Raw genomic sequence first — 20228 nt, 5'->3', positions numbered from 1 at the left:
GCTCAGTGCTTAAGAAATGGTTGCAAAATCCACATTCACTCATGCATTCAAAATGGAACTGAATGATGAATGGGAGAAGGTTCATATTTATACTTTGGCAATGTTAGATAGCAAAACTATATATCTTAATTTAGACAAGAAAGGGAAAAATATTACTTAAATACTATAACAACTATCTTTGTGGAAAAGATATTGCAAAATCATTACTGAATAGCTGAATCATCTTGCAGAACAAACCTAAACAGATCTACTCTAAAGCACGTTATACAGCAAGGGTAATTTCCACTCTCCTGGTCTTCTGGAAGTTCATTAAAATTTGATTATTCCATAATAGCTGGATGTCGTAGAGCTCCCAGTGCCTGGAATATTATATTAATTATAATTGATGCCATGATTGTATATTGTATTTCTGTTATTGTATGTCCTTTGTTATTATTTTTGTATCGGTGGCTCTGGTTCTTGCTTATATATGCCATTTAGAGAGTAGCCTTTACCAAAGAGATTTATAAATTCATTAAAAATAAATAAAAACCCCAAATTTTACTAATTTGTAATCCTCCAGATAAGAGTCCTTTAGTCTAATCACTAAGGGGCCAGGCTAGAAAGCAGGATAGTTAGAAAGTTAGAAAGTAACTCCCATCTTAGCCAGGAAAGCCCTCTGGGTGACTTTGAGCAGGTCTCTCTCTCTCTCAGCCCAACTCACTTCACAGGGTTGTTCTGGGGAAAACAGGAGGAGGAAGGCATATTGGATATGTTCACTGCCTTAAGTTATTTGTAAAAAATAATATTAAAGGCAGGCTACAAATAAATAAACCAACAACAACAACATTCATTGTATTCCAGACAATATGACCATAGCATTATAGGTATCCTGGCAGAGGTAATCTGTGTTGAAGAAGGCTGGTGGACTAATGGGAAAGATAATATCTCTGTACTCTCATTGCCTTCATTTTTTAAAAGTTTTAATTATTGTAGTCAATGTCTTAATACTTTATATTTATGGTTTTAATTGTAAGCCGTCAGAGTCGCATTACAGAGTGACAGAAGCAGCAAACAAATTAAATAAGTAAATAAATAGCATTATGGGATTTTTAGTCTAATGTACACGGAATGCAGCAGTTTGGGTAAGGTTCCAGCATATATGGATGAAAAGCTCAGTGACATCATGTACATATTCCCAGTGCTTTTTTTGTAAAAGAAAAAAGTGCCGGAACTCACACATGTTATACAACCCGCCTTGCCTACCCTACAAGGTTCCATCCCAAAAAAGGTGCCGGAACTCCGTTCTGAGCATTCTATGACAAAAAAAGCCCTGCATATTCCTTAGTGGAAATTCAGCCAAGAAATTACAAAGTCATTAACTCTGAGCCAGTGTTAACTCAGCCCAGATCATTATAATGCAATTATGAAGTTATTTCATCTGATCAATTATTTCATCATAATAGCTAATAGAATTTAACTCAAAGATGTTCAATATGACACACAATATGCTATGCTACAATAACATTTAAAAAAAGAAATACAATATTCCAATAGCACATTCAAGTCAGGAGTCAATACTGATAAATAATTGCTTATTGTCAGAGCTGCTCAGGGAATTGGAAGAAGAAAATACATTACAGTTTTTTTTTCTTTATGCAAAACTGCTGGCCTTAACATTTTAAAAAAGTAAAATGTTCTGAACAAATATGTTGGCAGCTGAAAGAGAAGAGATGCTTCCTTTCTTGATCACACTGATGTATGATGACATTTTAGCAGCTGGCAGGGAGACCCCTGTTTCTCTCTTGATGCACATACAAACACAAAAATATGAAAGATCCTATAGGAAAATAATGCTAGTACTCCTAAAATCTTTAATTAGAAAGAAGTCTGATTGTCACATAGAAAACAATCAACTGCATCTGGTGGCAGACTCTTTAAAAATTGATTTCATGTTTAAACAGGATAATATTGTCGTTGACTGCCTATTAAGGAAATATGTTCAGATCTAGAGCATGCCACGGTAGGTATTATCTGATTACAGGTAATGAAATGAAATGAGGCATCTCTTAATAACACTTACTTAAACTTATTGGGATTTTATGCTACTGAGGTAATTTTTTTCCTAATGTTTCATAAATGATATGAACAAATTGACTTTTGTGGGCATTTCATCTTATAACATCACATCTTACTAGGCAGAATCATATGCTGCCAAAACAGTCCCACCAGACTATAGCAATCACATGAAGCGATAGCAATCCCAGCAAACAATAGCTGTGGTGGGTAGCATAGCTAAGTTTTATAAAATGGGAAAAATCTAACAGATGGCGTGACTCTGAATGTACATAAAAGCATAAAGCATGTTCTCATGAGCTTTTATTTAAAAGTCATGTTTTGAAACAAAATATCATACTAAATCTTCTCCCTATCCTTCTTTTTAAAAAATAAATGTGGGCAGTTATTCACTGTCACTCAGTCTTCATCTACAAGCATGGGATTTGCTGTTTATTAACTTCAGTGGAAAATCAACTACCGGGAGATCTAATAGCATAATACTACTCAAAACTTAGACTAAGAAAATTGGTGGGGAGAATGAAACTAGTCTGAAAAAGCTAAAATAACAAAAAATGGAGGGGCATTTCGATTCCCACCATGGATGAATGGCTACAAAAGTTAATGGAATTAGCAGAGATGGCTAAATTGACCATTTTGATATTAAAAAAAAGAGTATAAGTACTTTTGTTCCTACTTGGAAACCGCTTCTGGACTTTGTGTTTGAAGTGGGGGGGGAAATGAAACTTTGATTTTGGGTTTTACTGATTGGATTGATTTGCTGTTATAGAAATAGCTAGTTTATACTATTACAGAAAAGTAAAAAGTTGAGGTTCGATGTTAATGCCCTACTGTACTGCAACAGAGAGAACTGGAAGTCAATGTCTTTTTTTTCCCTCTTCCACACTTCTCTCTTTCTCTTTCCCTCCCCTTTGTTTCCTTCTACTTGGTTTTGTAGTTTTGTATTTTATACTGTAAGCTAATAAAAAATAACATATGGGAAAAAAGCTAAAATAACTTGAGCACTAATAAATGCATTTTATTGAAAACCTAAGGTAAACTGATGTTCCCTTTCCAACTGGAGATAACATAATATGTCATCTTCCTTAATATGTCATCTCTAGTTGGAACTGCAGTGGCACAACCATACTGTGTCATCTCCAGTTGCAGCTGGTGTCTAAATGAAAAATGGGTTACTGGAGAAACATTTCATTGCTGTCTGAAGTGGTCATCTACATTTTGGCAACTCAGACCTGAGTACCTAGCAATATGATACTGTTATACATTTTATTCTATAGCAGGGCAAATGACTATTTGCTGCCATCTTACAGTCATCTAGATTTTTGCAAGCCTTTCCTATTAGCCCTGATATAGCTGTTATGAGGTTAACTACAATAAGGTGACTTTGGTTGAACAATCTCTCTTTTTTCAGATAATGCTAAGTAGAAACCTAATAATAACAGAAACAACTGTTTCAAACTATTTTTTAAAAATGTTCTTCCTCTTTTAAATTTTATTAGCATTGTTCCAGGAAGATTTATTTGCATTTGCTTTAATCAGATAATATTCTATTGTTAAGGGAATCAAAAGTATTGTGATAAAATCTACCACTATTTTTAAACAAGAACATAGATGTACAACATAGTAATTTATGAATAGTAAATAAAACTATCATAAAAGCATTTCAATGAAGATTGAGGAAGATTACTTTAGAACATATCAAAACAAATCTGAATAAGCTTTTTTCATTAATGACTAAAACTTCTAGAAATAAAGTTACATTGAATTCCCACATAAAATCACTTATCCTTAGATTTGGCTGACTGATGCATCTTGTAGAGTACAAAAGCATTATTAGGCAAACAAACTACCCCTTTCTGTTGCTTTCAAGAAAATAAATAAGCTCAGCTACTTTAATTTATAAATACTTTCAGGGTATACTCTGCAGCCAAAGTAGCAACAATAAGTGATTGATGGAGAGCAGCAAGCTCCAAGTATATCAACTCTCAGAAGACCCTTTAATTTGAAGGTCATAACTGTCAAGGTTTATGCAGCTCCATATAAAACATAATGCCAATTTCCATGGCATTACTGGCCCATTAGAATCTCATTAGTGTGAAACAATAAATAATTTTTAAAACTACAAAATGAAATTGTTGGTGAAATCAGCTAACTTAATAATTATGATACAAGGAGTTTGGAGGAACTACAAGCTAATAATAATAAGTGATCAATCTGTTGAAATTTTGATTTTGGATGGAAATAAGAATATTGCAAGACTCATAGACCTTATTGTCCATTTCATATATAAGCAGACATAGAAATTGTTCCTTCTTAACGTAAGAAATTAGTACCTCTGTGTTACAGAAGAATTTGTAAATGGAAATATAATACCATAGTCATTTTCCTACTGAATATTTTATTAACTGTATACCAAAACATTGTATAGAAAAAAGTATGGCAATTCAGAATGGATGCAATAAAAAAACCAGAATATTATAAATTTAGTACATTATGAGAAAAAGAATGTATTTATACAACAAACGGAATACATTTCTTCTCAGTTAATAAGTAGTTTATTAACAGAGTGTTCTATTATGTGATTGCCTGGCCAATAAAGAACAAAGTAGTCTATTATTACCAGAATTCTATAATTTTTCCAGATTATGTTAATTTCCATTAATAATCTTTCTATTTCCACACAAGCTTTCTTTTTTTGCTTTTCTTTCTAGAAAAAAATCTATTGAGACACTGAACAATGCTTTCTGGTGCTACTAGAAACACTCTCCTTCTAGAAAGATGATTAAATATTTATACACACAAACACACAAAGAGAGAGAGAGAGAGAAGAGAGAGAGAGAGGGAGGGGGGGGGGGAGAGAGAGAGAGAGAGAGAGAGAGAGAGAGAGAGAGAGAGAGAGAGAGAGAGAGAGATTGTTGTGATTACGGAACCTTGGTGGGATGAAACCCACAAATGGAACACATAGCTAGTGGGATTTAAATTATTTAAAAGAAAAAGACCAAATAAAATAGGAGGTTGTGTTTCTCTCTATATAAGAAATAACTACATCTCTACAGAAATAGAATATAACAATAAGGAAAACTGTCTTGAATGCATTTGGGTCAATATAAAAGGGGGGGGGAGAATGACATTGCCATAGGTGTATACTATAAGCCACCCAACCAACCAGAGGAAATAGATGAACCTTTTGCTAGTCAGCTAACTAAGGTATGTAGGAAGCACATCACAATAGTAATGGGGGACTTTAATTACGCTGACATCAACTGGGAGACAAACTGCACCAAATGGAAGATCAAACAGATTACTGACAAACCTAGCAGACAACTTTGACTTCCAAAGAGTAGAGAAGGGAACTAGGTGATCAACCATACTGGACTTAATTCTCACTAACAGAGATGAAATGATAGAAGGTGTTGAAGCCACAGGAATCTTGTGGGGGGAGGGGGGTGATCATGCCATATTGGAATTCAACATTATGCAAGCACAAACAACAGAACATAGTCAAACTAGAGTCTTGGACTTTAAGAGAGCTAATTTCAATAAACTTAGAGACAGCTTGGGAATCCTCAAAGGGAAAACAACTCAAGAAGCTTGGAAATTTTGAAAAGTGAGATTATAAAAACTCAGTCTAGCACATTACCAGTCAAGACGAAAAATAACAGCTCTCAAAAGAAACCAGCATGGCTGCATAAAGAACTCTCTGATAAATTGAAAGACAAAAAGGACAAGTATAAAAAGTCGAAAGAGGGGCACATAACTAAGGCAGAATATCAGCAAATAGCCTGTGCCTGCAAAGATGAAGTGAGGAAAGCTAAGGCTCAAAATGAGCTAAGGCTTGTGAAAAAAGTAAAAAATAACAACAAAAGAGAGCTTCTTTCAACATGTAAAAAACAAGAAAAAAAAGTTAAGGAAATGATTGGTGCATTAGTGGGAGAAAGTGGCAAGAAGGTGACAAGCAACAGGGAGAAAGCAGAAGTACTTACGGTAACTTGTTTTTGGCATCCATCTTTACACAAAGGGAAAAAAAACAGTCCAATCTATCAAAAACAGTACCGTAAAAAACAGATTAAAAAATGGTAAGTGAGCACCTGTCCACCCTAGATGAGTTCAAATCACCAGGACCAGACGGATTACATCCCAAGTTCTGAAGGAACTGGCAGATGTGATCTCAGAACCATTGAACTATATCTTTCAAAGATCCTGGAGCACTAGGGAACTACTCAAGGACTGATGTAGTTCCCATCTTCAAAAAAGGGAGGAAAAATGGATCCAGGACACTACAGACCTATCAGCCTGACCTCAATATCTGGGAAGATTCTGGAAAAGATAATCAAGCAATGAATCAGCAAACACCTCCTAGAGGCAAACAAAGTCATTACCAAAAATCAACATGGGTTTGTCAAAAACAGATCATGCCAGATAAATCTTATTGCATTCTTTGACCAGGTGACAAAATTAGTGCACCAGAGAAATGCTGTGGATATAATTTACTTGAACTTCAGTAAGGCATTTGATAAAGTAGACCACAACCTACTACTTGATAAGATAGAAAAATGTGGGTTAGAGCATTACCACCAGTTGGATTCCTAGCTGACTGACCGGCCATAGTCAGCATGTGATCCTCAATGGAACTGCATCCACATGGAAGGAAGTGTGTAGTGGGGTACCCCAGGGCTCTGTTCTGGGCCCAGTGCTCTTCAACATCTAGCAGGAATAGCCAACACTCCAGAAGATAGGCTTAAGATACAGAAGGATGTTGACAGACTTGAACATTGGGCGCTATCTAACAAAATGAAATTCAATGGTGAAAAAATTAAGTTTCTACATTTAGGCAAGAAAAACCAAAAGGCAGGTACAATATAGGAGGTACCTTGCTCAATAGTAGTAACTGTGAGAGGGATCTCGTAGTCATAGTGGACAATCACTTAAATATGAGCCAGCAGTGTGCTGTAGTTGCCAGAAAAGCCAACACAGTGCATTAACAGAGAGATAGAATCAACATCATGTGAAGTGTTAATACCACTTTGCAATGCCTTGGTAAGGCCACACTTGGAATACTGTATCCAGTTTTGGTCACCACGATGTAAAAAAGCTGTTGAGACTCTAGAAAGAGTACAGAGAAGAGCAACAAAGATGATTAGGGGGCTGGAAGCTAAAACATATAAGGAATTGGGTATGTCTAGTTTAATGAAGAGAAGGATGAGGAGTGACATGATAGCAGTGTTCCAATATCTCAGCGGTTGCCACAAAGAAGAGGGAGTCAAGCTATTCTCCAAATCACCTGAAGGCAGGACAAGAAGCAATGGACAGAAACTAATCAAAGAGAGAAGCAACCTAGAAATAAAGAGAAATTTCCTGACAGAACAATTAATCACTGGAACAACCTGCCTCCAGAAGTTGTAAATGCTCCAACACTGGAGGTTTTTAAGAAGAGACTGGACAACCATTTGTTTGAAATGGTATAGGGTTTCCTTCCTGAGCAGAAGGTTGGACTAGAAGACCTCCAAGCTCCCTTCCAACTATTGTTTTTGTTGTTGTTATTTATTGCACAGTTAGCCAGATGTTCAGACTGGATTTGGCATTTTTGTCTACCTATCGAGTCCTTACGAAGGACCTGAGATAGGCAGATGTGGATGTTTGAATTTGTTAATGCCAATGGTGTCCAAGTGGTGCTCCAGTTGTTTCGGGATTGCTCCCAAGGTGCCTATTACTATTGGTATTACCCTTGCTTGCCTTTGCCATAGTCGTTCTATTTCTGTTTATAGGTCTTTGCATTTTTTTATCTTCTCCAGTCCTTTCTCTTCCATTCTGCTGTCTCCAGGCACTGCCATGTCCATTATCCAGACTTTTTTTGTCTTGCAGATTTTCCAATGCATTATTGTTGCTACTTTGTCATGCCACTGCTTGTCTGTGCGATCTGTGCGATCTTGCAGCAACTTACCAGGTGGTCAATTGTTTCTTCAGCTTCTTTGCATAGGCAGCACTTACTGTCTGTTGCTGTCTTCTTAATTTTGACTTTGTATGCATTTGTCGTTAAGGCTTGGTCTTGTGCAGCCAGAATTAGTCCCTTGGTCTCTTTCTTCAGCTTTCCTGGTCTTAGCATTGCTAGGTCATTATTATTTGCTTTCCCAGCTATATTCTTATTCTTATTCTTATTCTTATTCTTCTTATTCTTATTCTTATTCTTATTATTATATTATTGCATGAGAAAAGCTCATCTTGCTAGCTCTATAGATTTCATGAATTCTTGATTCCTATTCATCCCTTTTAATAAGTTGCTAAGCAGCATCTGTCTTTAATTAACAATCTTAATTAACTGATAGTTAATATTCTCAAGTAATTTCCTTTCAAAAACTTAAGTAACATTTGCACTGACTTCAATTATAATAAACATTAAACAGTTTCGTTTGATGCCTTGTAATGGTTTCTGAAAAGAAATTTTCTAGATCCACATTATCTAACGAGAATTTCTGAGTTTTCAAACCCATACATCTAGAAGTTGCTTAGACTGGGAAAATTCCACTCTAGATCTTTAAATCTAATAGTTCATTTTGTGTTAAAATCAGTCAAATTTGTTTATTTATTTTAGTATTGGATATCTCTGGATAAAAATCAGGGGACCAAATATTTGTGTCTATTCCATGAATGCCTCCAAATAAACTTCATAATTGACAATCCACTCTGGTTAGCACTTAGATAATAGAACACTTGGGATTTCTAAAACTATTGACTAGGCTGTGAACTCAAAGTATACATATTTCAAAAGAAGGCAACAGAGAAACACCTTTGGAGCAGGTCTTAATCTTCTTGCAAGACAGTAGTAGTAGAAGTAGTAGAATTTACCAAAACATTTTTTTGAAGTCACATTTTTATTTAAATACATCTCTGCAACACCTATTTAACATATATCAAGAAACAGGATACTGTAAATTCACATACAAAACTCTGCACAGCTATAAATATATCAGAAGAGTCCTATTGCACTATTGCCTAAGAAAATGGAACAAAGGGGGAGAAATATAACTGATAGCCAGTGCAGGATAAGGTATTCCTTATCCAATACAAATTATACAAATTGAAGAAAGTTCTTTTCCTAGCTATTTCAAGCAAGAAGATTGTTTTCTCCTTATGACAGCTGCATATAAGAGTTGGAAAGGTGCATAAAATTTTGGGCAAATAAAAGTTTCTATTCACTGTTTAATAAGAGCTAGTCTACATGGCATAAATGTTCCCCTTCCAGCTACATATTTAAAATATTTGTATACCACTTCTCATTTAAAAAATTGCCACCTTACAGTAATAATTACTGATGCCATAGGACGAGAACCATGTTAATCTATGCTAGCAAAAAAATGAAAGCAAACTAACTTACAAAAGCTTATGATTTTTGACATCTTTTGTTAACAAGAAAAGGGACTATTGGACTCTTTTAAGTAACAAACTCTTTGGGTCCCATTCAGTTTTGGAAACATTTCTGATAATCCTTTGTGAGAAAAATTATATTAAACATGCAAAATTCACATCTGACCATGAATGCAGATCTCAAGAAAATACAGGGGAAGCATCCACATTTAGGAGGGAGGGGCAGCTGGAAACATCCATTATCAGCCCAGAGAAGCTGATGCTTGTTCTAATGACCCATGCCAACATTAGTGACTATGGTGTTAATCCCACTCAAATTTCTATTTTACCCCCTTTGGTTATCAGTCAGTAGAGTCTTTTCCAAGTTAATTTCTACTCCTACTGACTCCATTGATACATCCAGTAGTTTTCTTGGCAGAATGCTCTTCCATTGTTTTTATTTGGGGGGGGCTTCCCATCTTGCTTAAAGCTCTGGAATTTCCCAATGATTTTGCATTCAACTACTAACCAGATGTGACTCTATTTTATTGTATTGAAGTTGATCAGATAGATTGCCAGGTTTTTCATTACCTAACCATAATCTCTGCTCACAAAAAATAATGATGAAAGCTGCATTTTTTCAGCTCCATCTTACCTCCCCACTCCCCAGCAGTAGCTTCACATACACTAAGGGTAATATTTATATTTCCTTCTTATGGATTTTCATAACAAAATAAAGCCTTTTCAAAGTCCAGCATTCTCTTGCTGATGCTGAAGGCAATAGGTAGCTATGATAACCAATAGAAATCAATAGCTTTATAATAATTACCTAAGCAGACATTATTTGTTCTTTTAGCTAAGAATGTTCTAGCTTAATTGTGATCCATGTGCACAAATGCTTTTTATCCTCTAATGAATCTCCCAGCAATCAGGTTTATTGGATGACCCCAAGCTCTACTTTCTGAGACAGGGATTATTATCTTGTCCTTTATTATTATCCTGAGAAACAGATAAATAAACAAGGATATAATAATATTTGCCAATAGAAAGAAAACATTTTTATAGTTACAAAATATCATACCATCTGCTAGCTATACAGAAAGGCTATGTTAAGTGTTTGCAAGAAACAGTTGTCACAACAATTTTGAAAATGATTCAAAATCTAATTTTCAGGCTTTCAAGATTCTCCTGACCCTGAAAGTTTGATCTGTTTCAGCACCAATGTTTCATTGGGAAATTTTGGGTCTAGACTGGTAGAAGTACTAATTTGTTTTCTTTTTGTAAAATATTGCAACCAGGGTCAATCTAAATAGTTGTTGTTGTTGTCATGTCCAACCCACTGTGACCCCATGGACAACGTTCCTCCAGACCTTCCTGTCTTCACCTCAACTCCATCCAGCCACCTCATTCTCTGTCGTCCCATTCTTCTATTGCCCTCAATCTTTCCCAGCATTAGGCTCTTCTCCAGTGAGTCCTTCCTTCTCATTAGGTGGCCAAAGTATTTTGAGTTTCAACTTCAGGATCTGGCCTTCTAAAGAGCAGTCAGGGTTGATCTCCTCTAGGACTGACCAGTTTGATCACCTTGCAGTCCAAGGGACTCGCAGGAGTCTTCTCCAGCAATATAGTTCAAAGGCTTCAATTCTTTGGTGCTCAGCTTTTCTTATGGTCCAACTTTCACAGCCATACATTGCAACTGGGAAGACCATAGCCTTGACTATACACACTTTTGTTGGCAGGGTGATGTCTCGGCTTTTAAGTGTGCTGTCTAGATTTGCCATGACTTTCCTCCCCAGAAGCAAGCGTCTTTTAATTTCTTGGCTGCAGTCCCCATCTGCGGTGATCTTGGAGCCCATGAAAATAAAATCTGTCACTACCTCCATTTCTTCCCCATCTATTTGCCAGGAATTGAGAGGGCCGGATGCCATGATCTTGGTTTTCTTAATGTTTAGTTTCAACCCAACTTTTGCACTCTCCTTCTTCACTCATAACAAGAGGCTCTTTAGTTCCTTTTCACTTTCTGTCATTAGAGTGGTATCATCTGCATATCTTAGGTTGTTGATATTTGTCCCAGCAATTTTAATGCCAACTTTTGATTCATCTAGCCCTGCCTTTCTCATGATGTGCTGTGCACATAAGTTAAACAGGCAGGGTGAGAGTATACAGCCTTGCCGGACTCCTTTCCCAATTTTGAACCAATCATTGGTTCTGTGTCCAGTTCTCACTGTAGCTTCTTGACCTGCATATAGATTTCTCAAGAGACAAATAAGATGGTCTGGTACTCCCATCTCTTTAAGAATCTAAATAGTACCATGTGGTTTAATCATCCTATTATAATCAACTAGCCACTATTTATTTAGAAGCCCAACAGAAGAGGATGATGATTTTCACGTTACCAGCTAGGTTGACACACAATTTATTAATTAGTTAATATGAATTATTTAGCAAGTCTTAGGACCAATAATAAGGAATTGTCTGGTCATTGGACACATTTGTGGAATAATAAAATCTGCTTTGGCATTTTAATCCTTGTACATAGCCTTTCAATTGTATATTCATTAATTGTGATGTGATTTCCCGCTCTTACAAGCTAAGCAATTTCATCTTCTGAACTTTGTTGATGCCATTAGGACCTATTAATATATTCGATTATGAATGACATGTTCATTCAACAGCTATTTTATTTGGATGATTTTTCTGAGCATATAATAACATTGCTCAACTTTTAATATTTGCATTGAATTTTCTTGCACTGAATCCTGTATATTGGTTTAGATCATATGAAAATGGTGAACGGAACCATCTGACTATGTGTGAATAATCTTGGGAGACAGAAGAGATGAGCTGAAATCTAGGCAAAAATTAGTCAAGAGATATCTTAGTCCACAAAAAGAATGAGGGTATGGGAAGCAGAAGGGAGCCTCCTAAGTTCTCTGGAAAGTAAACATGAGGAAGGGAAGAAGTGCTTTCATACTTGCAAGATTCTGTTCCTATAAGCTTATAATAAAGGTAGTGCTAGTATTCATAGCTATGTTTTCTTACCAAAGATCTGATATCCATCTCACAAGTTTCCCATGAGGACACAGAAGCACTGGCTATGTTGTAGGTGGCTCAGTGGGTTAGGACGCTGAGCTTGTCAATCAGAAGGTCGGCAGTTTGGCGGGTCGAATCCCGAGTGGCAGGTAGCAGAGTGAGCGCCTGTTACTTGTACCAGCCTCTGCCAACCTAGCAGTTTGAAAGCACGTAAAAATGCAAGTAGAAAAATAGGGACCACTATGGTGGGAAGGTAACAGCGTTCCGTGCACCTTTGGCATCTAGTCATGCCGGCCACATGACCACGGAGAAGTCCTTGGACAAACGCTGGCTCTTCGGCTTTGAAACGGAGATGAGCACCGGCCCCTAGAGTCAGAAACGACTAGCATGCATGTGCGGGGGAACCTTTACCTTTACCTTTAGTATTCATAGCTATGTTTTCTTACCAAAGATGTGATATCCATCTCACAAGTTTCCCATGAGGACACAGAAGCACTGGCTATGCTGTAGGTTGCTGTGCTGTCATGGGATGAGACAAATTCTGCCCCAACTGTTCTGTTAGTTGCACTAGATATTTGTAAACAGGCTATCTGTATATCCATTTGCTTCTAGTTGTGCAACAATACTTCAGCTAGGTGCTCAGTGGATAGAGATGTATTCTGGGGATTGGAGGCTATTTCTACAATTACAAGTGGAATCTTCTGCCACTCAGGAAGAGAGTAGGAGGTTTGCAAGATTGTTACTATAATCTTACAATAAAGATGATGTTAATACTCATAGTTTTGGTTTCTTGTCTGGACTCTTTCAAAGGTCTGGCAGATCTCCCCTAGCCTTTAACAAAGAACAAATAGCTTGAATATTTTTATTCATGTGTATATGTATATTTTACATATCTATATCTATTTATCTGTCTGTCTATCATCTATCTGTCTGTCTGTCTATCTATCTATCTATCTATCTATCTATCTATCTATCTATCTATCTATTTATCATACAGTCACCACAGTATACTGATATATACTGAAATATAAGCCATGTTGAATAAGAAAACTCTGGCATCGTGGAAACAGCAATTGTTGGGGGGAAATGCTGACATGACTCTTCTCATAAACACCTATAATCTTGATATGCATAAATAGCAATGGTTCTGTAATCAATACGTTGACCTAACCTGTATATGATAAAAACTACCACAGCATTTTCCATCCTATACCTTTGGGCTTTCTCTGAGTGATCTGGCAGCTATTTGAAACATTTTCAGAATTCATTTGTTAATACGGTCATCCTGCGAAGGATAAGGATCAGTGAACACCAGTGTATTGATTATAACCAAGAACAATAAACTACTTCCATTGCTGGAGTCAATCAAATGACATTTTGGTAAAATGAAAATGGAAAATAAAGTAAGTTTGAAAACTGCCAGAAACTCAATTGGGAATAAAATCAATCTGAGTCATCAGAGCAAGACAGATCAAGCTATCAGAAGAGTTGGCAATAATGAAATCAGATCAGAGAGATGAGAATAAATGCTGATTGTGCTAATGTGGAAGTTTATATTGCCTATAATTCATAGAATGTTTCTGACTGCAGTAATTCTGAGAAAATTATAACAATACATTTTGTCCCTAGTGTTAAAAAATGTATTATTATAATTTGACTTGCCATCATTAACCTATCATTCAGACTTATTTGACTCTTAAAGTGGGCCCTATCAAACAAAAGACAATTCAGTTGTAAGAAAAGTTAGGTTTTACACTTAGGTGGAAAAATCCAAATGCCCAGGTATAGAATAAATGGTATCTCATTCAACAGCAGTAACTATGAGAGGGATCTAGATGTCCTAGTAGACAGCCACTTAAGTGTGAGCCAGCAGTGTGCTGCAGTTACCAAAAAAGCCAATGCAGTCCTAGACTGTATCAACAAAGGAATAGTAGCAAAATCACATGGTATTAGTACCACTATGTACTGCTTGGGTGAAACCATGCTTGAAACACTGCATCCAGTTCTTTTTTCTACAAAAAAGATGTTAAGACTCTAGAAAGAATGCAGAAAACAACAAATACAGTTAGGGGTCTGGAGGCTTAAAACCTATGATGAACAGTTGCAGGAACTGGGTGTCTCTAGTAATTTAACAAAGAGAAAGACTAGGGATGACATTCCAGTATCTCAAAGGCTGTCACAAAGAAAGGGGAAACAATCTATTCTCCAAAGCAACTGAGGGCAAGAGAAGAAAAAAAAATGGATGGAAACTTGTCAAAGAGAGTGTTATGTATTGGTGTACAATACTTGGAAACCATTATTGTTAGTTAACTACTTTGTCTGTTTAACTCAGCCTTCCATCCTTCCGAGGTAGGTAAAATGAGGACCCAGATTGTTGGGGGCAATAAGCTGACTTTGTAATAATGCCGCTTAATAAGCAGGCATATACATAGAATGAAGGCTATTGCTAAGCACATTGTGCTTTAGATTGTAAGCCGCCCTGAGTCTTCGGAGAAGGGTAGGATATAAATGGGATTAAAAAAAAAACAAAAAACTCCAGATTGCTTGTCTCCAGAGTTGTTACTTGCATTTTTAAGTGGGAAGATTGCTTTAATTCTATTGGTCGCTGCCTAGCAGTGATCCATACAAATAGAAGCTTAGTGGCAGTTCACCCCCGCTTCTGTGTTAACCTAATAAACATGTTGCTGCTTTCACCAAACGCCTCATCAATGCCTCACCAATCCCGAAACAGTGGCAACAAAGATGGGATGTGCCACTAAGGAAGACAGAGCAAGAAGTCACTAAGGGGTAAGACCAGGCATCAGTGCCCTGGTACGAACCACATTCCCCCCTCTCTGCCTGCCAGCAAGCCACGCTGGAGGTACTCATATCCTAAGGATCTGTCCCTAGGATCAACACAGAAGTCCTTAGCAGCACAAGGCATTGAGAGGTCAGTTACAGCTTACCATGGCCAAGGTCAGCAAGTTGTCGGAGTTCAATGTGTTGCATCCCGAGCGATGGAGCTCGTATGTTTAATGTGTCAAGAACTATCTGAGAGCTAACCAAGTTAACGAAGATGACTTAAAGGCCACAACACTTCTGTCCGTGTATGGTCAGACAATGTTCAATATACCCGAAAACCTAGTTGCTCCAGCTACACTAGAGTTGTTTGCCTACTCCAATCTCAAGAAGAAGCTCAAAGAACATTTTGAACCGAAGCTCTGCATCACTCTGCATGGAGACACGCGTTGGAGCAAAGGGAGCAGCAGCTGAGAGAGTCAGCTGCCAAATTTGTTGCCGCGTTACGGCAAGCATCCCGTCTCTGCAACTTCACAAACTTCGAACAAAGACTGAGAGACCATTTGGTATGCAGGTTGAGGAACAGGGACCTTCAGCAGAATTTTTTTGTGAAGGAACCTTGTCTTTCCAAGATGCTCAGAAGGAGATAATGGCCGAAGAAGCTGCTGGGGGAGCCATCAGAGCATTCTGGCCCTCCAAGAACACTCCCAGCCCAGAAGTCGTCCACCACGAGGACGTGGAAACAGCCAACTGACAGGGACACTGAGATTGATCAGCTGCAGAAACCACCAGAAAGAGGCCAACGACTGTTTGAGAAGGCAGTTCCCTTCACTTGATGTGCAGGCTGTGGAGGCTGACACAGACACTTGGAGTGCAGGTTCCATACAGCAATGTGCTGGGTGTGTGGTAAACAAGACCACATTGCTGCCATCTGTAAAGGTCGCCAAAGGAAAGTTCAACAAGAAGAATTTCTCAGGAAAGGTACATGGTCCCCAGGGCAGAACAGAGTTAGCTATTGCACCAGTAGAAGGAGCATTTTTAGAACAGGCACCCATCGCCCCCTTAAAGAAAAGCTTAGGCTTAAGGTCAAGCTGCAAGGAATTCCATGCCACATGGAACTGTACATGGGGTCAGCCCTGTCCATAATTTCTCAAAGAACTTTTAACAACATTTGCAACTGCAGCGGCAAAAGAGTTAAACTCAAGCCATTAAATCTGCTAATAGATTTCCAAAATTCCTGTGTAGCGGTTAGGGGAGAAGCTATGCTCAAGGTTCAATTCAAAGACTTTGAGGGCCCCCTTGATGTCATGGTAGTCAAAGGCAACTGCTTAGACTGGTTCGATGTCCTGGGCATCCATGTGACTGGCATTAACAGAATGCAAGCAGCGTACCTGTCAGCAGTTTGCCAGGAATTTGCTGATGTTTTCAGCCCTAGCTTGGGCAAGTACAAGGGACCTCTAATTGCACTCTACCTTGATCCAACCATAACCCAAGCCTTGCAGAGTGCCTTTTGCCCTCAAACCCAAAATAGACACCGAGCTGGACAACCTGGTGCAACAAGGCGTGTTGCAGCCAGTAGATAGCAGTGTGTGGAAGACACCCATAGTTCCACCACTTAAAGCCAATGGTAAGGTGCGCATATGCGTGGATTACAAGTGCACTATAAACAGAGCACTTCAACAACATGCATATCCAGTGCCTGTAGTCAGCCATATTCTGGCATCTCTACAGGAAGGTCACATATTCATCAAATTGGATTTGGCCTAAGCCTACCAGCAACTGCTCGTGGATGATGCCACGGTGGAAGCTCAGACTATAGTCACCCATAGGGGAGCTTTCAGGGTAAGACGCCTATAATTTGGGGTCAGTGTAGCCCCAGGGCTGTTCCAGAGCGTGATGGAGCGCACACTCAAGAACATTCCAGGTGTGTGTCCCTATGTCGATGACATCCTCATAGCTGGGGAGCCAGTAGAAGTTTTGGCAGAATGGATCAAATTGAAAGATCAATTTCCACACATAATAACAAGACATATTCATAATTGAATTCCTCTTTTGGTTATTCTGTAGTGCCTTTCTTCCATATCACTTTTGATGTTTGTCCTTTCTGTTTAAAATAATGACTTCCACTGGCTCAATCAGGAATGAGTTGATATTCACAAGGTTTCATTAAGAGCTCCCAATTTGGAAGGCATACTGAGGATAAATTGCATATGCTCCCTGTCAGACAGTCTTATGGAATTGCTGACTAGATTTCTATATTTTTTTCCCAGTGCCTGATTGTCCTTGTCTGGACTCAGGATCTAAGCAAGATTGGGTCTATTTAATACCTGGATGTGAAAGCCATTTTGGCTTAGTGGCTAGGTCACTATCTTAGAAGATTTAAGATACTGGGTTCTAGTTGTCCCTTAGTCATAAAAACCAACTGAGTTACTGATCATTCTTTTTCATCCTTAGGATCAAAATCCTGCAAACTACTTTCAAAAGTGTTGCTAAAAACTTGGGAATTTGTCTCTGTAGTCACCAAGAGTCATGTCTGACTCAGTGAACCATAACAATAATATTTGAATCAGAGACGTAGACCTTTCTACTCAACCAAATAACCCTGGAAGAAACCAATGGTAAATCACCTCTATATTACTGCCAAGAAAACAGTACAAATGTGTCATGTAACTAGTAGGCATCAATCTCAATTCAAGTATACATTTAACTTTCTTTGTTTTGCTGCAGAAGATTAATATAGTTACAGTATCTGTCTTTATAATGTAATTATGTTCTATAGTATCTCCACTTTTTGAAAGTATGGCTCTGATTTCTTAATGAATAGGAAATATAAGAAAGAAGATGTGAATAAGCTCTGGGTATTTAGTCATTTGCTGTGAAAATGGTTGTTAGATTAAGTGGGAATTATCTGAACCCAAACAGCAATTTTTAGTAACTTGATTCCATCAGCTTATTAGCATACAGCAATTGCAGAAATTCATGTGGAAAACGGCTAGCAAATAAATTTAATAAATAAAATTAAAGAAACTGCCCCTTTGCAAAATGAATGAATGAATGAATGAATGAAATCAAATTTTCCTGGAAGGAAAAGAAAAGGAAGTAAATTACAGAATTTATACACATAAGATCAAAAAAGGCTTAATTACATTCGACAGAGCATATATCTACAGCAGACATGTCAAACTCGTGACGTCACGTGACCTCGCACGACATATCAGAGCTTTTTCCCCATTGCCGGCAATGGGGTGGGCGCGGTTTCGTTGCGACCTGTCCGGCCCGCGGGCCAGCAGTTTGACACCCCTGATCTACAGGGTATATTGATAATCTCAACCTATACCACAATTTTAATACTATTTATATGGTACAATATAATTATGTGAAAGTTTGTTACAAGCTTGTCCAAAGGACATAAAATAAACCAAATTGCTACCCTCATCTTTCAAGATGGTGTATTACTGTAATTCACTGGTGTCTGCAAAATATTGTTGATTTCATTGGAATGACAAAAGCAACACCATGTTGCAAACTCTGCCCCCAGCTGCCTGGGGATTTGACATTGCAACACATTGCAACACAAAAGGGGTGCGGTTGCATTATTATGTTGCTTTCATCACTTTGTCATTCTATCTCTTATATGGAATCTCTTTTTTACCTTTTTGGGCAATGCTTAGCACTACAATAAATATACAAATTACTTCAATAAATATGACAATTTTACATTTGTTCTGCTACTCAGTAAAATTAACATAGCGTGGAACTACTGTAAGACTGGTTAATTTTTAGTTCACCTTTATCCAAATAATATTCATAAGATGAAAATTATTAACAGCACTGAGAAAGGGGATCCTTTTTCTTGTCTTTTACTCATCCCTGTAGCTGCTCTGAATATAAAAACAGAATGACAAACACTTGCACCATTCCTTGTCAGCAATTTGGAATGATATAATAACATAACTGCAGTGACAAAAACAGGAATAGGAACAACAGCAATTCATCAAAGCCCCTTATGGTGAGGAGTAACTCTCAGGTCTTATTCCTGCCTGCTCCAACCAGGATTAAAATTCCAGTTGCTACCCTCCACGGTGGAAGGAAATGGCAATCAGAAGCTTTCAACAGGAGCACTGGAGGATAAATCTATTATCTCAGTATTGTCTGAATGGCTATAATGGCTTCTTTCCTTCCAACAAATTGAATAGAGATGCTCATCCCTAATTGTACACAACACCCCCTCAGACACTGCTATTTGAGCTTAATTGTAAAATAAGAGACCTCAGGTTTAAACATAATATCCCAGCTAATTATATTTCAAATACATTAAATGATTCAGAGAGCAGGAAAAAAGAGATGCTGATCTGTTTTATAGGCTCAGTTTACGGTAAAACAATGAAGTTAACCATAGAGCGGTGCCCGTCTTGCGATTTAAAATACTGGCTTCTTGCAGCATGCTGCGAAGAAGCTTGCGGCAGAAAAACAGGCTGAGAATTACAATGACACTTAAAAGAACATATATCTCTTTGACTGCGTCTTATATCAGGTTTTGGTTTTAAAGTCTTGCTGTGTAATCTCATTAAGTTACATGCATTACTAGCTCTGGGAAGAGGTAACAAAACCAAGATCACTCCAGATAGGCTTCTTAAGTAAAGATCCTTTGCAGTGCCCACAGTGAAAGCTTGACTATGAATCAAGCTTTACCACTTTCCTTATATCCATGCACAGCTGTGCTGCATCATATGCAACAATTAGGCAAACTCCTTAATAGACATCAACACAGATAATTTGCACACAGTCTCAAGCCTCAGAATATATGTCAACTAAAGTCACAGGATGGCTTCTCTGGCCCTTCTTCTTCATTACAATACAGAAAAATAAATATTTCCATCCAGTTCAGTTATATGTATATGCAAGTGATTAGTGCTCTGAAATTTCTAGAGGGATTTTCCTAGGATTCGATCTGAATCTGCAAACTGTGCATTCAAAGCATATGCTCTAAACTTAAAGGATTGTTTGTCAATAACTATCTGACT

The 20228-nt window shown here is 37.7% G+C and overlaps 1 protein-coding gene across 1 annotated transcript in view; it reads right to left on the bottom strand.

The window, feature by feature from the left end:
* The window catches only part of THSD7A (thrombospondin type 1 domain containing 7A), a gene marked incomplete at both ends in the record, with an annotated part of 206302 nt that overhangs the window by 77502 nt on the left and 108572 nt on the right, over nucleotides 1-20228 (bottom strand).

The sequence above is a fragment of the Vipera ursinii genome (genome assembly GCF_947247035.1).
Source record: "Vipera ursinii genome assembly, chromosome: Z".
Classification (NCBI taxonomy): domain Eukaryota; kingdom Metazoa; phylum Chordata; class Lepidosauria; order Squamata; family Viperidae; genus Vipera; species Vipera ursinii.
This window is presented reverse-complemented; position numbering and strand designations above follow the sequence as displayed.